We start from the raw sequence: 19,936 nt of genomic DNA, 5'->3' as shown, positions 1-19,936 counted from the left end.
TTTTTAAAATCGCTTTCAGGAACTGCTGCTATTCTTTCAGATTCCTAAATTTTTGAACTCCTCAGTGCTTCTCTAGACTTTCTTCTCAAACTCTGTACTCATTCCCTAGGTAATTTCATCTGTATGTTGAAGATTTCCAGGTTTATATTTCCAGCCCAAGCTCCAGACTTATATATATATAATTGCTTCATACTCTCCATGGATATCTGAAAGTTACCTCAGATTGCCATGCTCAAAGTCAAACTTACAGAAGCCTCAAGAGTACCTGGCTACAAAAGTTCTTGAAGAGTTATTTACTACCCTTCATAGAAATTAATTTCCTCTGTTGTCTGCCTCACCCCAGTTTTCTTTTGCAGAAGGTAGTTTCTATACTAAAGTAAATATTTTAAACTAATTGACAATATAAATATTCAAGTAAATAGAAATTAACTGTCAAAAAACTATAACAATAAATCTTTATTGAGCTGTTGCTATGTGCTAGACACTTACTTTTGAAAACAACCCTTTGAGGTGGGTGATGGTATGTTACTGAAAGGTAATAGACTATAATGCTTATTTGTAAGTATTGACTCTTAACCAAGAATTCTCAGGTTCCCATTCCAGATGCCAGCCTTACCACTTAATTAGCTGTATGACCTCTGGTAACTTACTGATCTGGGCCTCAGTTTCCTCATCTATAAAACAGAGATGATATTATTCATCTCCCAAGAACGTTATTAGGAGTTAAAGAATAAATATATAAAGCTCTTTCAAAAATGCCTGGCACCTATTACGATAAGCACTGTGTACATGTTAATGTATTACTTATTATCTTAGGTTTACAGGTGAGGAAACTGAGCCTCAGTAGGGTTGGCCCAAGACTTACAGCTATTAAATGACAGTACCAGGAGTCAGCATAGACAGTCTGACTCCAGACCTCCATTAACCACTCTGTTGTACTTCATCTCAACTAATAATAATCTGTCTCATCCTCTTGCACACAGACTTCATATTAATGGTCTCATTGTGACCATGAGAGTATTGTAATTCATTCTAGCACTCATACCTGGTGTTTAAAATGTAAAAGATCTAAAATATGCAGGTAAAAGCTCACTTTAATATGATATGAGAAACACAAGGATATGCATTTTAATTCCATTTTATTCCACATGCATTGTTTCTTTTTCTCTTGTTAGCAGTTAAGTCACAAATCCCTAGGAAGTAGGAGTACTAATTTTATATTACTCTTAAGTGTCTTTAGTTGTTGTGAATTACTTACTCTGTTAAATCTTGTTCTGCTAAATATTTTCAGGATAACTTGGGAGCTCAAAAACATGTCATATTTCATAGTATGCTTAAAATCAGTAATTTTTGTGATTATGATCACCTCTTTTGAAATTATGTAGTTATTTGCCTATTTTTAAAAGACATTTCAATTTCCCAAGGAAGTTTTCCTTTTAATTTTATCAGCTGCTTTTTGAATAGGAACTTCAATTTTAGTATTTTGAGGTCTTTGTATTAGGTTCTGTATGTAGTTGAATCTGCTTAATTTTGTAAGGTTTAGTCCCTGACTCTCATTTAGGCCTTTAGTAAAAAGTGCATCTGGTTATTATTTACAGTTTCTATAGATGATTTACTCCCCCACTTCTCCATTGCTTATAATTTTTCCATTGTTGGTTTTTTATTCTTTGTGGCAAAAAAAAAAAAATCCTTTGTGTTAAGACAATATAAAGGCAGAAGATAAAAAGTCTTTTGTAGCCTTTGAACTTAGCAAGGAGAGGGGGTTTTGAGAAGGAGAGTAGACTGTGAACCAGAATCATTTATGAGGAAGAGTCTGTTTTACCTTGTTTTTGGAACTGAATTCTATGACCTACTGTATTTATTCTTGAGGGAAACAAACACACTTAAAATAGTTGTTATATCAGTTAAGACTCTATTGAGACAGAAAACTCCACTCAAACTGGCTTAAGAGGGGAAAAGGTTTACTGGTTTGTGTAAACTGGACCAGGATAGGTATGGCTTCAAGAATGACTCCACCCAAGGATTTAATAATGTCAGCACTCAAGTTCTGTGCTTTTCTTGGCACTGCTTCCTCCCTGTTGGCTTTATTCTGGAGCCCTACCTGAGCAAAAGATAACTTTAATCCCTTCAGCCCCTAAATCCTTAAGGTGCCCTCTGTATCTGGAAAGAGGGACCATCTTTTTCCTAGAAGCCCCAGCAAAAGTCTCATTGCATTTTACTGGCTCAGACTGGCCCACTCCCCTTGTGGCCATGGGAATGTGAAGCTTGGCTTGTCTGGGAATAAGCCATATATATGCCCAGCCATCGAGTTTGAGGGCACAATCAACACCACCAGATACACATAAACTGTAGTTTCCAGAAAGGAAATGAAGATACCGTTATATTATAGGAAGCATGAATGTATGCTGAGCGGCAGAAAATAGATGTCCTCAACTCTGGTTTGTATCTTTTCCATTTTAAGAGTTAGGGCTCATCTAAGGAAGACCAATTTGATTTTTTTTTTTAATTTAATATTTAGTGCTAATTTGGAATTTATATGATTTCACTTCCAAATTACTGTTTTAAAGCAATATATAAATGGTAATTGCTAAGACTTTTCACCTTTGAAGAACTTTGAGAATATCAAATTTTTTTAATGTGGTCCTACTTTAACAAATACCATGCTATTAATTTTCCTATTAGCTGTAATAATCAAATTTGCTGATAACTAGTTCTTGTGATATACAACAGTGTCTATAGATTCTGTGTTTTTCTAGGTTAATACTTTAATGCCTTGAGCACACTGGGTTTTGAGAACAAGAAGTTCATAAAGAACCTCCCCTAGATACTCAGGGCCTTGGGGGAGAGGAGAAGCAGTAAGGGGTGATGAGGTACACTAACAAAGGCTTTATGTATTCATTACTGGAACTGATTTTAGTCTGAAAATGGAAACTCAGTTATTACTGAAAAGGAAAATTAAATAACTATTGTACTTTTACTCTTTTTAACACCAAAAATATGAAATGAAGTGGAAAATTATGTTTAGATTTCAGTCTCTAATATAATCATTTAGAGAGCTCCTTAGCTCCTTCCTTTTTTTTTTTTCCTCCTTCCATGTCTTTCTTATGTCACATTAATATATGTGAATGAGTACAAACATCCCCATAAGGCCTTACCATTCTATAGTATTTAGGAAATTTTAGGGTTTTTTCTTTTAGATTTCTTAACACTATAGAAATATTTATTCTTTACTCACCAAATTAAAATGAAGAGTTCACAATATCTAACTTAAACATATATTTAAATTTTCTTTTCCTTTATTATTAAGTTCTACAAAATGAGCAAAACAGTTTCTTCCTTAGAGGAATTTTCAGCTCAAATAGGAGATAGCACAAGATCGTACCTACTATAATCTAAAGCTGGATATGAGGATAAGTGTTGAGAGGGTAAGGAAGGACCTCCTGATTGGAAAAGGCATACCAAATGGATCTTGAAACATCAGAATTTTTTACAAGTAAATAGTGATAAACATTAAAACAACTATTGTTTACTGAGCATTGTTTCTTTTTTTTTTTGTCAAAAAAAGTTATATATCTTAAATCTAGAGAAAAGCTGGAAGAATTTGAATTATAGTGGATCCTAAAGATACATGGTTTAAAACTTAAAAATCAAAAGTAATGGAACTTATTGGGACATATCAAATGGGAAGTTTTCTATTTCAGCCACCACAATAACACTTTGTAGTATAAATAAAAGTTGATAATTTCTAACATAAATTATATTGTTTCTCAAGAGGTAATCAATGATAAGAATAAAAACTTAGTAGTATATACATTACCTTAGAAGGTGCTAGATTAATCTTCTAATATTAGTCATTAAAGAAATTCCTGTGGTTGTGTATGGATCAGCAATATTAGCGATTGTAGTCTGTACTCTACATCTGCTAGAATCAGCAATGTATTTATTTGCTTAGTTCTTATGTATATATTAATGTGTTTTAAAAATATAAGATTGTTCATTTAAAGTGGACTTTCCAAAATACAGTGTGACTTTAAATGAGTGGTCTTGGGAAATTTATAAATACTCTGAGTATTTACTGCAGAACATTTTCACAATCACAAAAAAGAGTAATATATTTCATAAGTTATTAAGAAGTTATGTCCTTTTTTGAAGTACTAAGAAGAGATTAGACAGAACCTATTTGAATATGATTTTAATTGCAGTTTATTGAGTTACATGTCAAAGAGCTCAAATTAGTTTAAGTAAATAAGATTTAAATTTATGGTATTCTGAGCCTAGTACTTTTTCATTGAATGTCAAAGGTATGTTAAAGTTTCTACATTTATGTTTCTCTGAAAAAGGTTGTTCTGACAGTAGTTTTAAGCCATTTTCACAATTTATTGCTGTCTAAAAATTTCCCTTGAGTTCACATTTTGTTCTGAATGTCTTGGTTTCTTTCCTCCACCTACACACAGTGTAGAAGGCAAGTGAATTAGGAGTTGCAAAGTAACAGTGAATTTAAGAACCTTGGCTTTTTTTCAAAACAAAATAAACCTTTATCATAAGATTGATTTTTATTGATACCACAAAAGAGGTAGGGGGGCTTTTGGCAAGTGTTCAGTAAATGTGTGAATGACCTAATTGATTTAGCTGGAATGAATAGGAAGCTTTGCCATTTGTCCTTATAAATATTTGGGCTCAGTAAACACAGTGATAAACCAAATACTTTATGGTCAAAGGTTAAGGAAAAAAACAGTCCACCAAACTTACTGATCCAAATATCAGCAATTTTATGTCCGAGTCAGGGCCTTCAAAGAGAAAGAAGAATATGTTAATTACAATCTTGTTTATTTCTAATATGAAAAATAATTATGTTAACTTATGTAAAGTTCAATTGTTTGACAAATGTTGATATGTGAAAATACTAATGGAGATCTTTGCTGAGAATTGTAAGCTATATGAAATTCAAAGATATGTGTAGAATTTAAACATACTATCATATATTCTACAATAAATCTCCAATAAAAGCAGGAGTCATTATTAGCACCAATAATTAGAGATGACAATGGAAGCAAATTAAGAATTTTTAAAAAATTCATTATGGTTTGTCACATTAGTTCAATTCAGTCTGTAACTGTTTTAAAAATGTAAAATTTTAGGAAATTTTTGAGGTCTTATAAAAATGTTTTCCCTTCATTGAGAGGAAAAGAAGAAAGAAATGTTGATGGCAATTAAAATGTATGCAGTACTTTTAAAAAGTACATTTGCAAATCTGATCTTTTAGTTTTAAAAGCATAGAAGTGTATCATGTATAATTTTATTTGCCTCTTGGCTTATATTTGCTTATCTAAAGCTTGTATTTGCTTACATGATTTAAAAAAAGGATATCAGAAAAATTCCAAAGGGGAAAAAAGTGTTTCTCCTAATTTTAATGCCTCCTTTAAGAAAGAAATATTTCTCATTTAATCTTTGTATCTGCAACTCCTAGCACTGTACCTGATACTTGTAGGCATCCTGTAAATGTTTACTGAACTAACCTCAATTTTAGGAATTTCATAATAGGACAGTATTATCTTTCTGGGCTGTAAAACTGTACTTCTCCCCTCCCCACACACCCACTTTTGTATCTCAATTTTGGTACAAATAGGTTCTCAGTTTTGAGCGTGAAGAAAACTGGTTGATAGTTTCATCTCCCCAATCTTAGCCTGAGCTGAAATTACCCAAAAGGGAACTTGACTTAACAGCATACCATCTTTTCAGGTATCTAGAGTCTAGAATATAGTTTCTAAATGATATGAATGGGAAGAGTCTGTTTTCATCTGAGATGATTGATGGGAAATTTTCCTATCTAGTGGTCAGTCCTAACAAATGTTGTTAGAGGGTAGCTAAATTCTAACTTTCAAATGTTAACTGAAGCAAAAGCCTAGATTTTACTTTCCAGGTACAGGTATTTTCCAATTTCAGGTACAGCAATCCTTTGACAACAAGGAATAAAACTAGGATTAGCAAAATTGCAGTTGTTGGAGGGGCTCATTGGAAATACAGTTTGAGAAAAAGTTGAGAAAAATATTTGGCACAGCATTGTTCCAGATGACATCCACTTCCAATTCAAGCCATGTTAACCAATGTTAAAAACCTGACTCACTTAACATTGTTTAGGGAAACATTGCTGTGATGTCATAATCTACCAAATCATAGTCTCGCAACAAGTATATAATGAAACATGCCTCTGAAAAGTTTTCAGGTCAACTCTTAATGGCATGGAATTTAATAGGTTTTATGCTTTGATTCTCCCTTGTGTTGTTTTTTTAATAAGCATCAGCAAAAAGGGATATTAACCACCTGGGCTTTTGCAAATTAATATGTTTTAAGGGAATGTTTTTTTCTGGTCTTGGTAGTGTGTCCATTGTTGAAAAAATATAAGGTAAAGAGATTTTCTCTATTGTGAGGTAATAAAGGGGAATCGATAAGCGCTGACATGCTTTTTGTTTGCCCTGAACTGAGTTTTTGTAAGTGAAGTTTCATATTTTGGTGTACAAATATTGAAAGTCCTATTGGTGAGGAATTTCTTTGGTTTTCTTCCAGCCTGCCTCAACCCAGCTTCTCATTCCTATAGGTAAACTCAGACTTAGTCAAGATTGTCCTGGTTCTCAGTACCCAAAAGTATAGAGACCATGTCCAACATCAGAGATTTCTTTTGATCAGTTTTGACCTGGCTGGTTTCAAATGGTTTGATAAACATCTTCCAGCTGCATACACAGTTTCTTATTCCTTTTACAAACTTGCATTGCAGAAACATCTATGTAACTCATCTCACTCTAAGAGCCCACATTACTGGCCTGTTCTTGATCCATTCGCTCTGAGAAACAATAAAGATATAAACCCATCCCTCTCAGTGACCTGAATGGTCTCCTGCCTTCCTTAGGAAAAGAGCCTTCCCTCTGGGAGAAGTTGAACAATAACGTGCACAAATGCTGAGGGAGCCCACACCAGCCTCCTGTATTCATCAGTATATATTTTACAATGCCCTAAATAGTAAACAATTGCCAAGACATGTGAGCAGAATCAGTAACTAGAAAAAAAAGTCCAGGCTGCCTGTACGTTTACATACATTACTTCATCCATTTTGTCTTCATGCCTATGCATCTTCAGATTCACTTCTTTTGTATCGGTTTAATCTGTTCTGAAGGATGACTGTTTCTTTGAGATGACTTTCCAAGAATCCCCAAAGTGAATTTTATGTGTGATACTACAGCCTAAATTTTGGTCACTCTGTCCCAAAATTCCACCCAAATTTGACATAATTTGACATAACACAGTGTTTTTATCGTAAACATTTTTGGCAATTTCTGGCCCTGGTTTGATTGATTGATTGACCTTTGCTGTGTAGAACGGTGGAAAGGACAAGGGTTTAAATTCAGATCATAACTTTTGCTACGCAGTTTCAAAATGACCTTGAGTAAATTATTTAGCCTGATTTCCTCATCTGTTAGAAGACAGTTGTAAAGATTGAGTTTGACACTTAACAAAGTTCTTAATACCTGCTACCCAGTAGATGACACACTTGTTTTCTTCCCCTCTCTGAAACCTTGTGTAAAGACTTTTGATTAACTCCAGGTCCTTAAGGTCCACTGTATCAGGCACTTCTTTGCCTTTCAGCTGCATCCCATTCAGTTATTAGATAGACATTTATTCAATGTTTGCTGATAGTGCCTGAGCTTACAGAGACATGCTCCTTGATTTCCACAGACTTACTGTTTATCTGTCTCCTAACCAATCACTTCCCTCCAGGGAACCTTTTTACTTACCCTTTCTTGAGCACACAATCCAGTTTTTACTCCCTGCCTTTTTTGTCTTGATGCATGTGTTTGTTCCACTTGAACTGCTATTTCTCTGCTTATCAAAAACCCCCTTCTGTGAAGATTTGCCTGGATCCTCTTCCACCAAAGTGGTAATACTTTTCTTTGCAGTCTTTCAGTACCTCTGGTCTTTTGCTTTAATATAGTATCTATCTGTCCTGTTCTGATTTAGGTTGGGCTGACCATAAATAAACAAGTGGTGGTGTAGGGAATTACACCTTTTGCATTCATTTGAATACTCCCAGACCTTCTGGCATTATAGTGAATGTTCACTGATAATTTGTTGAATTAGTAATTGCATTACTAGTTACTCTAGATGCACAAAATTAAAGGTAAGGAGATCACAGCCCTCAGTTTGAAAACTACTCAAACATCCAAGTTAATTAAACCACAAGGGACACCTACAGTTGCTATTTTTAGTAGAAAAAAAAAATCATTAATAAGCATTTAATGGAAAATACCAACCTAGAATATTGGAAGAGGGATAGCTCTTGAAATCTTGTCTTGTAGAGATTGCATCATCTGATAACCTAGAAATAATAGTTTTTAAACTATTTTTAGCTATTTAACCAAACAGGATTGTAAGGTATTATATGTAGCTAATATTTCCTTTTATAATCAAGTAAATGTAAGTAAAGTATATTCCTGAGTTGTGTGAGCCATACTAGTAAATTATGGAACATGAGGAGTGGGGAATGGGAACCCCGGATGGATAGCCTGTTAGTCAAAAGTAAAGATAGCCTGGGATTTGTGACTGGCATTGGAAGTGGGATGGTCTTTTGGGATTGAGCCCTTTAACATGTGGGATCTGAGTTAACTCCAGGTAGATGTTGTCAGTTGAATTGAATTGTTGGACACCCACTTGGTGCCAGAGAATTAATGAATTGATTGGTGTTAGAGGAAACACTGTGCTCAGTTGCATTCACTGAACGTGATGTAAAATACCAGCAAAACGTGAACCAAAAAAACTTGTGTCTACAATTAAAGCTAGATTAAAATAATATGAGGTTAGAAATTCCAAGCCTAATTGTGAATTTTGTGATCTCTGGCACAAAAAGCATTTGGTTTGGAAAAGTCTTAATTAAGCTCTGTTTGTGAAAACTTGTAGAATGTTCAAATGATTACTTTCCTCAGTTTCTCTGGTTCAACAAGTAGTAGGAGTTAAAATATTTAGATTTTTTTAACTTATGCAAGTTCTAAAGTTGCATAAGTTCTTCTGATCTTTTATTCTTTAAAAGATCAGTATTTGAATTCCAGATGAATGCCAGCATTCAGTGATCTCAAGTCTGTGTCAGAGTTGGGTTTTTTTAATGTGGTAATATTTTATTTATTTGTTATTTATTAATGACAGCTTTATTTGAGATGTATCATACAGTTTACCCACATCATCATGGTCAGTTTTAGAACATTTTCATCACCTGAAAAAGACACCCCTTAGCCTTTAGCCATCACTCCCCAAACCCCAATTCCCTGCCCTTACCCGATTCAGCCACTAATTTTACTTTCTTTCTGTGGATTTGCCTATTCTGGTCATTTCACGTAAATGGAATCATACAATACGTAGTCCTTTGTGAGTGGCTTCTTTCATTTAACGTGTTTTCTTAAAAAAAAAAAATTTTTTTTTACATTTATTTATTTTTGAGAGACACAGAGAGACAGAGAACAAGTGGGGGAGGGGCAGAGAGAGAAGGAGACACAGAATCCGAAGCAGGCTCCAGGCTCTGAGTTGTCAGCACAGAGCCCGATGAGGGACTCGAACTCAAGCTCAAAACTCAAAAACCGTGAGATCATGATCTGAGCCAAAGTCTGATGCTTAACCAACTGAGCCACCCAGGTGCCCAATCATTTAACATGCTTTCAAAGTTCATTCATGTTGTAGCATTTATCAGTACTGTCAAAAGTTCATTAAAAAAACAAGTAAAATCAATGAATCACTTAAGTAGAAATTAGTAAGAGTTTATTGCGCATACACCAAAAAAGACAGTTTGTAAACTGGGAGCATTCAAACCAAAACATGAAATGAGGCTCAGATACTTGCAATATTGGAATTTTCTTAAAAAGAATTGGTAACTGGTCACCCCTTATCAGTTTGGGGGAACTATTTTGTTTATGATTTTTAGAAGTGACACAGGTCAAGTTAACTTCACCTGTCTTGCATAATAAGCTAAATTAAACTTTGCTTGTATGACTGCTCAGGGAGTTTTCAATACTGGTCACCATTTGTGTTTTATTTTAATAGCTCTTTATTCATTTTTATTGCCAGATATTCTGTTGTATGAACATACCACATTTTGTTTATTCATTTATCAGTTGATGGACATTGGGTTGTTCCACTTTTTGACCATATGTATAATGCTGTTGTGAAGATTCGTGCACAAGTCTGTGTGTGGACATATGTTTTCATTTCTCTTGGATATACACCTAGGAGTAGAATTCCTGGGTCATATGATAACTTAATGTGTAATCTTTTAAGGAACTGCCAGACTGTTTTCCAAAGTGACTGCACCATTTTACTTTCCTACCAGCAGTGATTGAGAGTTCCAACTCTTCCACATCCAGTACTTACTATTGGTCTTTTACTGTGTCATCCTTGTGGCTGTGAAGTGGTATCTCATTGTGGTTTTGATTTACATTTCCCTAATGGCTCGTGAGTTGAGCATTTTTTCATGTACTTACTGCTCATTTGTTCATCGTTTTTAGAGAAATGTCTATTCAGATCCTTTACCAGTTTTTAATTGGCTTTATATTTTTATCATTTAATTGCAAGAGTTCTTTATATATCTGTATCTAGATATAGATATATCTGTGTGAGAAAGTGATTTGCAAGGATTTTTTTCCCATTCTGTGGGTTATCTATGGCAGTACTTTTGACATCTAGGTTTCTTTGGTTTAAGGAGACTTCCAGGTTAGCAAAAGCCTACAAAGTGGGAGAGTGAGCAGACAATTCAGGGAGGCATAGCATCTCTGTGAGCAAAGAGAAATCTCCATCATCAAATTTTATTTATGTATTTTTCAGGTTTCTTTTTATGATATAAATTATAACAACCAATACAGCAAATAGAGCTAAAGGTGAATCTTTAGCCATCTCATGTGATAATATTTGCACAGTACAAAGTATGAGTTACTTGTTGGCTGACTGCTCTTTATTTAGTACTTGCAGTATTGCCTCTAAAACTAATGAACCAGACTAACATAGAAGTCAAAATATCTGTTAGCTAGCTCCACTCCTTAGCCCTCCAACCTCATCAAATAACCTACCCTCTGTAACCTATAGATTTTTCTCATCTGTAAAATGAGGAAATTGAACAGAAAAATGGGCAAGTTGAACAGAATATTCTTTAAGGTTCTTTCCAGCTTTAGAATGTGACTATATGGTGCAGTAATACCTGTGACTTTCTTCTTCTTCCTTCCCTCCCTTGTTGAAAAATCTTAGGCCCCAGTATATCTTTTCCTGGAAAGGAATGGAGTTAGATGAATTTGGCAAGTAAAAAAACAGGCACAGGTAGATACTCGGTATAGACATGATAGAATAGCCAGTGCCATCTGGGTGGGTTTGCTTATGGATTAGAAGAACATGGCCTGTGCATCATCAGTGAGGCAGAACTAAAGGATGAAATAATTTACACACCTGCTGTGGGTGTGGCTAGAGGTGAAGGGACCATGAGGAATGAGTCCTTGATTGTATCCGTGGAAGTTTTCAGAGATCACATTAGAGAAGAAGCAAGCTTTCAGAGGTTAGTTGTGTCCAAAGGTGAAATCAAAAGCTAGGCTATAACTAATAAGAAGAAAAATAGGACCATAAGAAAAGAAACATCTGGAAGGGCCTATAAATCATGAGGTAAGTGTACTTTTGTTTAGTCTTTTTCTGGAATGATATTTATTTATTTATTTGAGAGAGAAGGAGTGTGTGTGTGTGTGTGTGTGTGTGTGTAAGCAGAGGAATGAAAGAGAGAGTAGACACAAAATCTGAAGCAGGCTCCAGGCTCTGAACTGTCAGCACAGAGCCTGACATGGGGCTCAAACGCATGAACGGTGAGATCACAACCTGAGCCAAAGTTGGACGCCCAACTGACTGAGCCACCCAGGTGCCCCTCTGGAATGATTTTTATAAGTTTATCATTGGTCTCCAAGCTCAACTGAGATATTGGCCAAAAGTTCAGACATTGTAGATGGAGACAAGGAAATTTAAGACAGCTGTAAGCCAAGCTAGATATGGAAGAAGAGTAGGAGAAAGATCACCAAGATTCAAGTCCATTTGCCAGTGTTTGGGAACTTTGAGTCCCACCAGCCAAGAAGAGTACTTAAAGTTTTCTTGTATTTGACTGGTCTACATGATATTATTAATCAGACATTATTGTAAATAAAACACATGTGAAAAGCAAAAAGTAGAATTCAGATTGGGAAAGAAAAACTTGGAGATTTAATTTTTGCCCTTCTCTCCTTTATGAATATGGGTCTTTGTTTCATTATAAAAATAATTCACCATACTCACTTAGAAAATATGGATGTTTTGCCTTTAATGTCTTCTTAGAGTTCTTTAAGAAAACTATATTCCCTCAGGAAACTATTTGGTATAAACACAGAGTTTGAAATATATAAGGAACTTTCATAGTCTTAATGCTTTAATTTTAATCATTAAGGTAGTTCATGATGATAGCATATGAGCTATTGATATCTCAGTTACCTTAGTTGTTGAGCAAGAAACACTCCCAAAATTAAGAGAGTTGATATGTTGGTCTAAAGACTGGCAAGTCCTCAGGTTTTGTTGTAGAATCCAGTTTAAGGCATAGTCTGTCACAACTGCATTCTATTTAGTATGACTATTGGACCTGTAATGTCCGGCTTCTTGAGCAGTTTCATCAGCCTAGAGTCACATGACAAGGCAGGGTCAACAAATAGCAAAATCTTAGAATGTGTCCAGATCATTTTTACAGATATGCTTCCTGGACTGGACATGCATCTACACTGGTTAAACAAAAGCACAATACTAGAGCAGATTTACTTCACAGTAACCTTAAAGGCCTACTGCCAGCAGAATGGGCAAAAGAAACATGATGTAGACTTACTGAAGAACAGCTTCAGGGCATGTGACACATGCTGGGAAGCAACAGAAGTAAACTTGCAGCTATAAGATAGAGGTTTAGTTTGTGCCAAGGCATTAGGTGACAAGGTATTATTAGACATAGGCCAGCCAAAAGCATTTATTTTTGTGTAACAGAATATCAACCCCTAGACTCGATTTGGACAACAGTTTAATGAGTGGAGAGTATAGATCGCATAGGCAGCCTATTGAACAGGTATAAACCAGCATTTATTCTTATGACTTAATTAGCGTGCTTTAAAAAAATCTTAAATGTAATTAAGCACAAAGCACGTTCACCTTTGTGTTGAGGAATAGACGAGTTCCATGTACAACCCTTCATAAGAAAACACATTTCTTTTCCTAAGAGGAAGGGGGGAATTTGGAGTAACAAGAAGTTAACTCTTCAAATGAAGTTTACAAGTAGGATGGTAAAAGAGCTCTGAAGTCTGTACTGAACGGTGTGTCCAGTAGCTATTTGATGAAGCTTAAACAGTCCCAGCTCACCTCTGGGTATTGCTATTGATTCTCCATGTTCATGAGCACCAAATGAATCTAATTTATTTTAAAATACAAAATTAGATATAAAAAAACATGATCAGTTGAAAATGTGATCAGATGTTCACCTGTTCTGATGCCTGGGATAATGTAGTCTTTTGTAACAAGACAAAAAGAGTCTGATTCATTAGAGAGTGCTAAACAGACACTGTTTCTTTATATATGAATTGTGTCGATTCTTCTGTGTTTTTTAATGGAATGTTTCTTAACAGATTGAGTATTATACCAAATCTGGTAAAAATAGACTATTACACTATCGTGAAAGGGTAGTTTGGTATCTTAGTTATACTTCTGACATTTTTAGAGCATTTATGTAGTTAATTCAGTCAGCCTTTTAAGAAATAGAATATTTCCTTTTCAGGTACCTTATTCCATAACTTGAAATTAAGCCTGTGTTAAAAACTGTTCTATGCTTCCCTCTTACTTCCGTTTCTTCCCATTTGGGCCACAGACTTCCTTAGGGAGGAGGTGAGGGAGAAGTGAATTCTCACTTGAGCCAATAGAATTTAGAGTTATATAGTGTTTACCTATTTTGCGTAACACAGGCCCACCCACACACATTATGAAGTGCTTAAGTGAAAGAACACTGAGCAGGCTGCTATTCAATGTGTGATTCCAAGTGTAATTGGGAGATGCTTTAATACTACCTGGATTTTATCTTCTGCTGAGTGGGTTGTTTATCTAGCTTGTGGTGATAGCGATGGAATGAAGAGGTAGGTATTCTGTAGCTTAATATTAAGTGTCACGTCAGGGCTTCAGATTTTAGGTAAGGTTGTAGTTGTAAGGAATGATTTGAATCATAATCAGATTGCTTATGTTTGATTTTTTCACATTCAGCTTTAAAAGTATGTTATATATGAATTACATTTCCTTCTGTCTTAGGGAAAAGGTTGAATAAATCTCAAGCTCCAAGGCTTTTGTGTCATTAGAGAGGCTTTACAAATGTTAATCTCACCTCCCATCAGTCCTACAGAAAAATAACTGCAGGTGTTTATTGCCCATTGACTGTTGGTCAACAGAAACCTGAAAACTCTTCATTTGTAATATTTTTCCAATCCAAGTATATAGTTTTTTACATGCTTTAGAACTTAATGTTGTCCATTGTTTTCTTTTGAATTATTAAATTTGAGAATTATGTTGCTCTCTGAAGAAAATTAGTTGGAAACCAGAATGATGGTGCTGTTATTGTACTTTGGTTAGCTATTGACAGCTTATTCAGAATCTTGTCTTTTGACCATAAATCTCCTCTTGAGATCCTCTCAGATGTAGGCCTTTGAGATAACTACAACTTACTATTTAGACATTCTTACAAGATAAGGAAAAATTGTAAAGATTTTTTAATATTGAGAGTCTTGCTTTTAAGGATTTTAAGTAATGTTTCTACCTTGAATGTTTTGTTGTTCCTCCTCTGATATGATAGGAAGAGATTTAATAATTTTAGATCTGATGATTGATGAGAGGGGGTGCTTTCTGCTATAAAATGAACAATCATAAGTTCCCCAGTATTCTTTTCTGAAGCATTGTGTTTTCATTTAAAAAAAATGGTTATAATTGAGATTTTGTTTCTTTTTATAGGAAATTTATTAAAAACGGAATCTGTTTGCTAGAATACTGACATGCTGCCCAGTAATGTGTGTTCATTTTTTATCAAATTTTCTAATTTGTTAGTGAGAGGGAGGTTTTTCTCTTGTACATGTATAAAATCGAAGTCAGTAACAAGAGAAAACTTGCAAATTAGGAAAAATTGATCATGATAATTTTACATAATTGGGGTATTTGTAATGTGATAATATAACATTAATCAGTGTGGAGAGAGGAAATTTGTAGAAATACCTCAGCTATATGTATGTATCATTTTCCTAATGAAAAGAGTTAAATAGGAATGCCACACTTAGTGATTTAAAGTATTCACTCTGCTAAAAAATAGATGTTCTTAGCCTCCCACACACAATGTCTCTAAATTACTGCTATAAAAATTTATGGGGAAAACATGATTTGGTCAGAGAAAGATCAGCTGCTAGTTCTGAGAACTTTTCATGAGCCAGAAAGAAAACTAAAACTTACAAAATGAAACTTTTTTTGTTAGTGAGATTAATAATAGTTGTCATCCTTTAATAAAGATCTTTTTCTGACTCTTAAATACTGAGAACAAACGGAGGGTTGATGGAGGGTGGGGGAAAGGGGAAAGTGGGTGATGGGCATTGAGGAGGGCACCTGTTGGGATGAACACTGGGTGTTGTATGGAAACCAATTTGACAATAAATTATATTTAATATAAAAAAATTAAAAAATAATGGTCTCTTTCTATAGGTAGTTGACCTTAATGTTAAAACAATATTGGAGATGATTTGTAATTTGAATTTTCAACTACACTTTTCTTTTTCCAGTCCTTTTGAGTAGAACTTATAATGGAATTAGGAAACTATTAAAAGTTGAAATTAACTTCCCTATATGAGCAGGTAATATGTATACAAAATCCAACTGGACTTAGATGTACTATTTTTACCCTATTAAAAACCAAACATTTATACAACATTCAACCTTGAAACTAATTGCGATGATTTTTGAGGACTTCGTTTGTATTTCAGGGCCTGTTAACTATATTATAAGTAGTAGAAAACTAGAACTTTCATAATGTCAAACTTACTTACAAAGAATAGATTGTAAACATTTGTTTAGATACTAAGAAATAAAGATAAATCTCTGAGAAAAATCTAAAGTGATGAAGCAGTATCACCATAAATTAACGAAGTATTAATAAGACCTACTTTGTATGCCTAACTAAATACATACTAGGTATTTTAGCAAGTACTTAAAATTTTTTTTACTCTCACAGTTTAAATAATTTTAAGAGCCCCAAAAGTCTATGACTTAAGTATACAGTGAGTGAACTGAGCAGATGGCCCAACATCCAAATCTCAAAGCAGCTGTGTTGTTCTTACTCAGTCCTAGTGACAAATTCTATGAAGTATGGAGAATATTGTCACCATTTTATTGGTAGAGAAAATGACGTGCTACAGAATAGCAGAATCATGTGCTACAGAATAGTAGATTTGAGAATTCATGAAGGACCTGGATCTAGCCCTCATGACTGTCCAGGGCCAGAGTTCTCAGGGTTCACCCTAGGCAGTCACAGCTTAGACCTTCACAAGTGTCTCCGCTAGTTTGAAGAAAACACTATCATAATGAAGTAATTAGTGAATAAGTCAGGAAAGTCCTTGACTTTGTAGCTTTTCAAGATTTTGTTTTAATGAAATATATCAGAATTATAGGTTGATGCTGCTTCTTCCTAACTCTTGCTCCCTTCTATTCCTTTTCATAAATTCTTTAAGACCAGGATTCATGTGTATAGGTGGACAGAACTCAAATTCAAATACTGTTAAAAGATGTCAGTTACATGTAAATGTCCATACATTAACTGAATTTACATGTATAACTGATTTAATCCCCAGAACAACCTTATGAGGAAGGAACTATTATAAACCTTCACTTTATAGATAAGAAAATTAAATGTAAATGCATGAATTCAGGAACTATGGTATTATTGCATATACAAAGTGTTTTCTTTTTATTTATTTATTTATTTATTTATTTATTTTAATTTTTTTTTTTTTAACGTTTATTTATTTTTGAGACAGAGAGAGACAGAGCATGAACGGGGGGAGGGTCAGAGAGAGAGGGAGACACAGAATCTGAAACAGGCTCCAGGCTCTGAGCTGTCAGCACAGAGCCCGACGCGGGGCTCGAACTCACAGACCGTGAGATCATGACCTGAGCCGAAGTTGGACGCTTAACCGACCAAGCCACCCAGGCGCCCCTACAAAGTGTTTTCTTTAAAGCATATAAAAAAGATTTTTTTTAATGTTTATTTATTATTGAGAGAGAGACAGAGTGCGAGCAGGGGAAGGACAGAGAGAGAGGGAGGGAGATACAGAATCCAAAGCAGGCTCCAGGCTCTGAGCTGTCAGCACAGAGCTTGATGCAGGGCTTGAACTCATGAACTATGAGATCATGACCTGAGCCAAAGTTGGATGCTTAACCGACTGAGCCACCCAGGCACCCCTCTTTAAAGCATTTTTTTAAGTGTTTATTTTTGAGAGAGAGAGTGCAAATGAGAGAGCGCCAGTGGGGGAAGGGCAAAGAGAAAGAGAGACAGGATCTAAAGTGGGCTCTGTGCTTCAGCACAAAGCCCGACATGGGACTTGAACTCACAAACCATTAGATTGTGACCTGATCTGAAGTCGGATGCTAAGCTGACCAAGCCACCAAGGGCCTCCAAAATGTTTTCTAATAAAGCCACCTACAACATTAATAGTAAAGTTGCCCTTATGTGCCTAGCTTTCTTTTTTTTTTTTTTTTTTTTTTTTTTTTAAGAAAAATCCATGAAATATCGTCCTGCAAAATTCTGGTCAGTGTGGGGATGGGTCATTTTGGTTCTGGTATCACTCAGTCTGTCGAGTGGCCACACTTGTATAGTAACAACTTTCTTGAGCAAGGGGGCTGTGGATGGGCAGTTTCATATCAGAGAAAGAACTTGAGACCTGGGAGGCGCTATGACTTGACAGGACCAGCACACAGCTTAGATGCATTGCACCTTTAGGTTGGGAGAAGGCTAAAAGGAGGCAAAGTTTGAATCTTGAATTCGTCTTTTAATGCCTTTTACTAAATTAAAGGGCTATTTTGTGTGTTCTATTTTTGTGTCTTTTTTACTTTTTATTTTGAAGTAACTTTAGCCTTACTGAAAAATTGGAAAAATACTTTAGCAAGTTTACATACACCCTTTACTCAGCTTCCTCCAATGTAAACAGTGTATGTAACCAGATTGTATTTATCAAAACCAGGAAATTTACACTGATACAATACTATTAACTAAACTATAGCCCATATTCAAATTTAACCAGTTTTCCACTAATATCCTTTTTCTGTTCCCGGATCCAGTTCATGATCCCATGTCCGAGATAGTTATTGCATCTCCTTAACCTTTTCCAGCCTGGGAGTTTCTCAGTCTTTGTCTTTTATGACTTTGGCACTTTGAGTGAGTACTGATAGTTATTTTGTGGAAATATTGTCTGTCAATTTGGGTTGGTCTGATGTTTTCTGGTAATTAGATTAAGGTTATACATTTTTTTGGCAACATACCATGGAAAGAAGTGATGTGTCCTTGGTGCATCATAATCAAGGGATACATGATCTCAAAATGTCTTATTATGGATAATGTTATCCTTGATCACTTGGTTAAAATGGAGTCTGTCAGGTTTTCCCCACTATGAAGTTTCTGTTTTCTCCTGTATAAATAATAAATGTCTTAGGGGAGATATTTTGAGACCATTGTTGTTGGTTTTTTAAAAATGGATACAACTTGGTCAGCGTTTCAAGAAAAATAAAGACTAGAGGAACCCAGAAATATCTAGGAGTAGTTTAACTGTCCAAAATAATTATTACTTAATACTCTTTTTGGAAGAGCCCACAACCTACAGAAGATTAATATGGTTTACTCCTAAAGATTAAAAAGATGACCGTGGAGGGGCACCTGGGTGGCTCAGTCGGTTGAGTGTCCCAACTTCAGCTCAGGTCATGATCTCGCCATCCATGAGTTTGGGCCCCGCGTCGGGCTCTGTACTGACAGCTCAGAGCCTGGAGCCTGTTTCAGATTCTGTGTCTCCCTCTCTCTCTGCCCCTCCCCCACTCAGGCTCTGTCTCTGAAAAATGAATAAACCTTAAAAAAAAAAAAAAAAAGATGACCATGGACTCATTGTTGCATTTTTTAATGGTTGGGAAAGTGGTTGGGAAAAATCCATTTTATTCATTTTTTGCCATGTTTAAATTTTACCCAAGGGACTTTTAAATACAGCTTTAAACAATTGATTGAATTACTGAGAAAATTAAAATGGCTAGTCAGTATTGTAGTTTATTTCCATGTTAGGACAGTAGAATTAATGTAAGCTTTGTTTAATATTTTATAGTAGGAAGAGTTGGGGGGTTTTCTTGTGTGTTGTTTGGTTTCCCATTGCAGTTCTCTCCCGTGTACCCACCACCCACGTATAGTTTTAAACTCAGTTATTTCAGCAGTTCCAGAGAACTAGCTAGAGTTTGAGTTGTAACAACCTTAGTTTTCTTATCTATAAAATAAGGGTTGTAATAGTTCCTACCTCATAAGTTTGTTCTGAGGATTAAATCAGTTAATACATGTAAAGTGCTTAGGACAGTGCTTGGCACAGGGACAGAACCCAGTAAGTGTTAGCCACTATGAAAAAAAAAAAAAAAGGTAGCATAAGCATGAGTTGACTGCCAGTGTTGGGTGCTGACTTTAGAAAATGATTGAATTTTCCATGAGTATACTTTTATCCGATGTTTTTGTTCCAAATAGCTATCAAATCCCACTGAATTTGCTGCTTTCTGCAGACTTTTGTTCAGGACTTTAGTGGTTAAACCTAGGGGAATTTCTAGTCTTGCTTTCTGA

At 35.2% G+C, this 19,936-nt stretch overlaps 1 protein-coding gene across 2 annotated transcripts in view; it reads left to right on the top strand.

Annotated features, from left to right (window-relative positions):
• PELI1 (pellino E3 ubiquitin protein ligase 1) overlaps positions 1-19,936 on the top strand; it is a 57,277-nt gene that overhangs the window by 14,290 nt on the left and 23,051 nt on the right. The window lies entirely within an intron of this gene.

This window comes from Lynx rufus, unplaced genomic scaffold (genome assembly GCF_022079265.1).
Source record: "Lynx rufus isolate CCGP_SWC_20201006 ecotype Redwood Valley unplaced genomic scaffold, mLynRuf1.p SCAF_8, whole genome shotgun sequence".
NCBI lineage: Eukaryota > Metazoa > Chordata > Mammalia > Carnivora > Felidae > Lynx > Lynx rufus.
The sequence above is the reverse complement of the archived record's forward strand: the minus strand, read 5'-3'. Positions and strand labels throughout refer to the sequence as shown.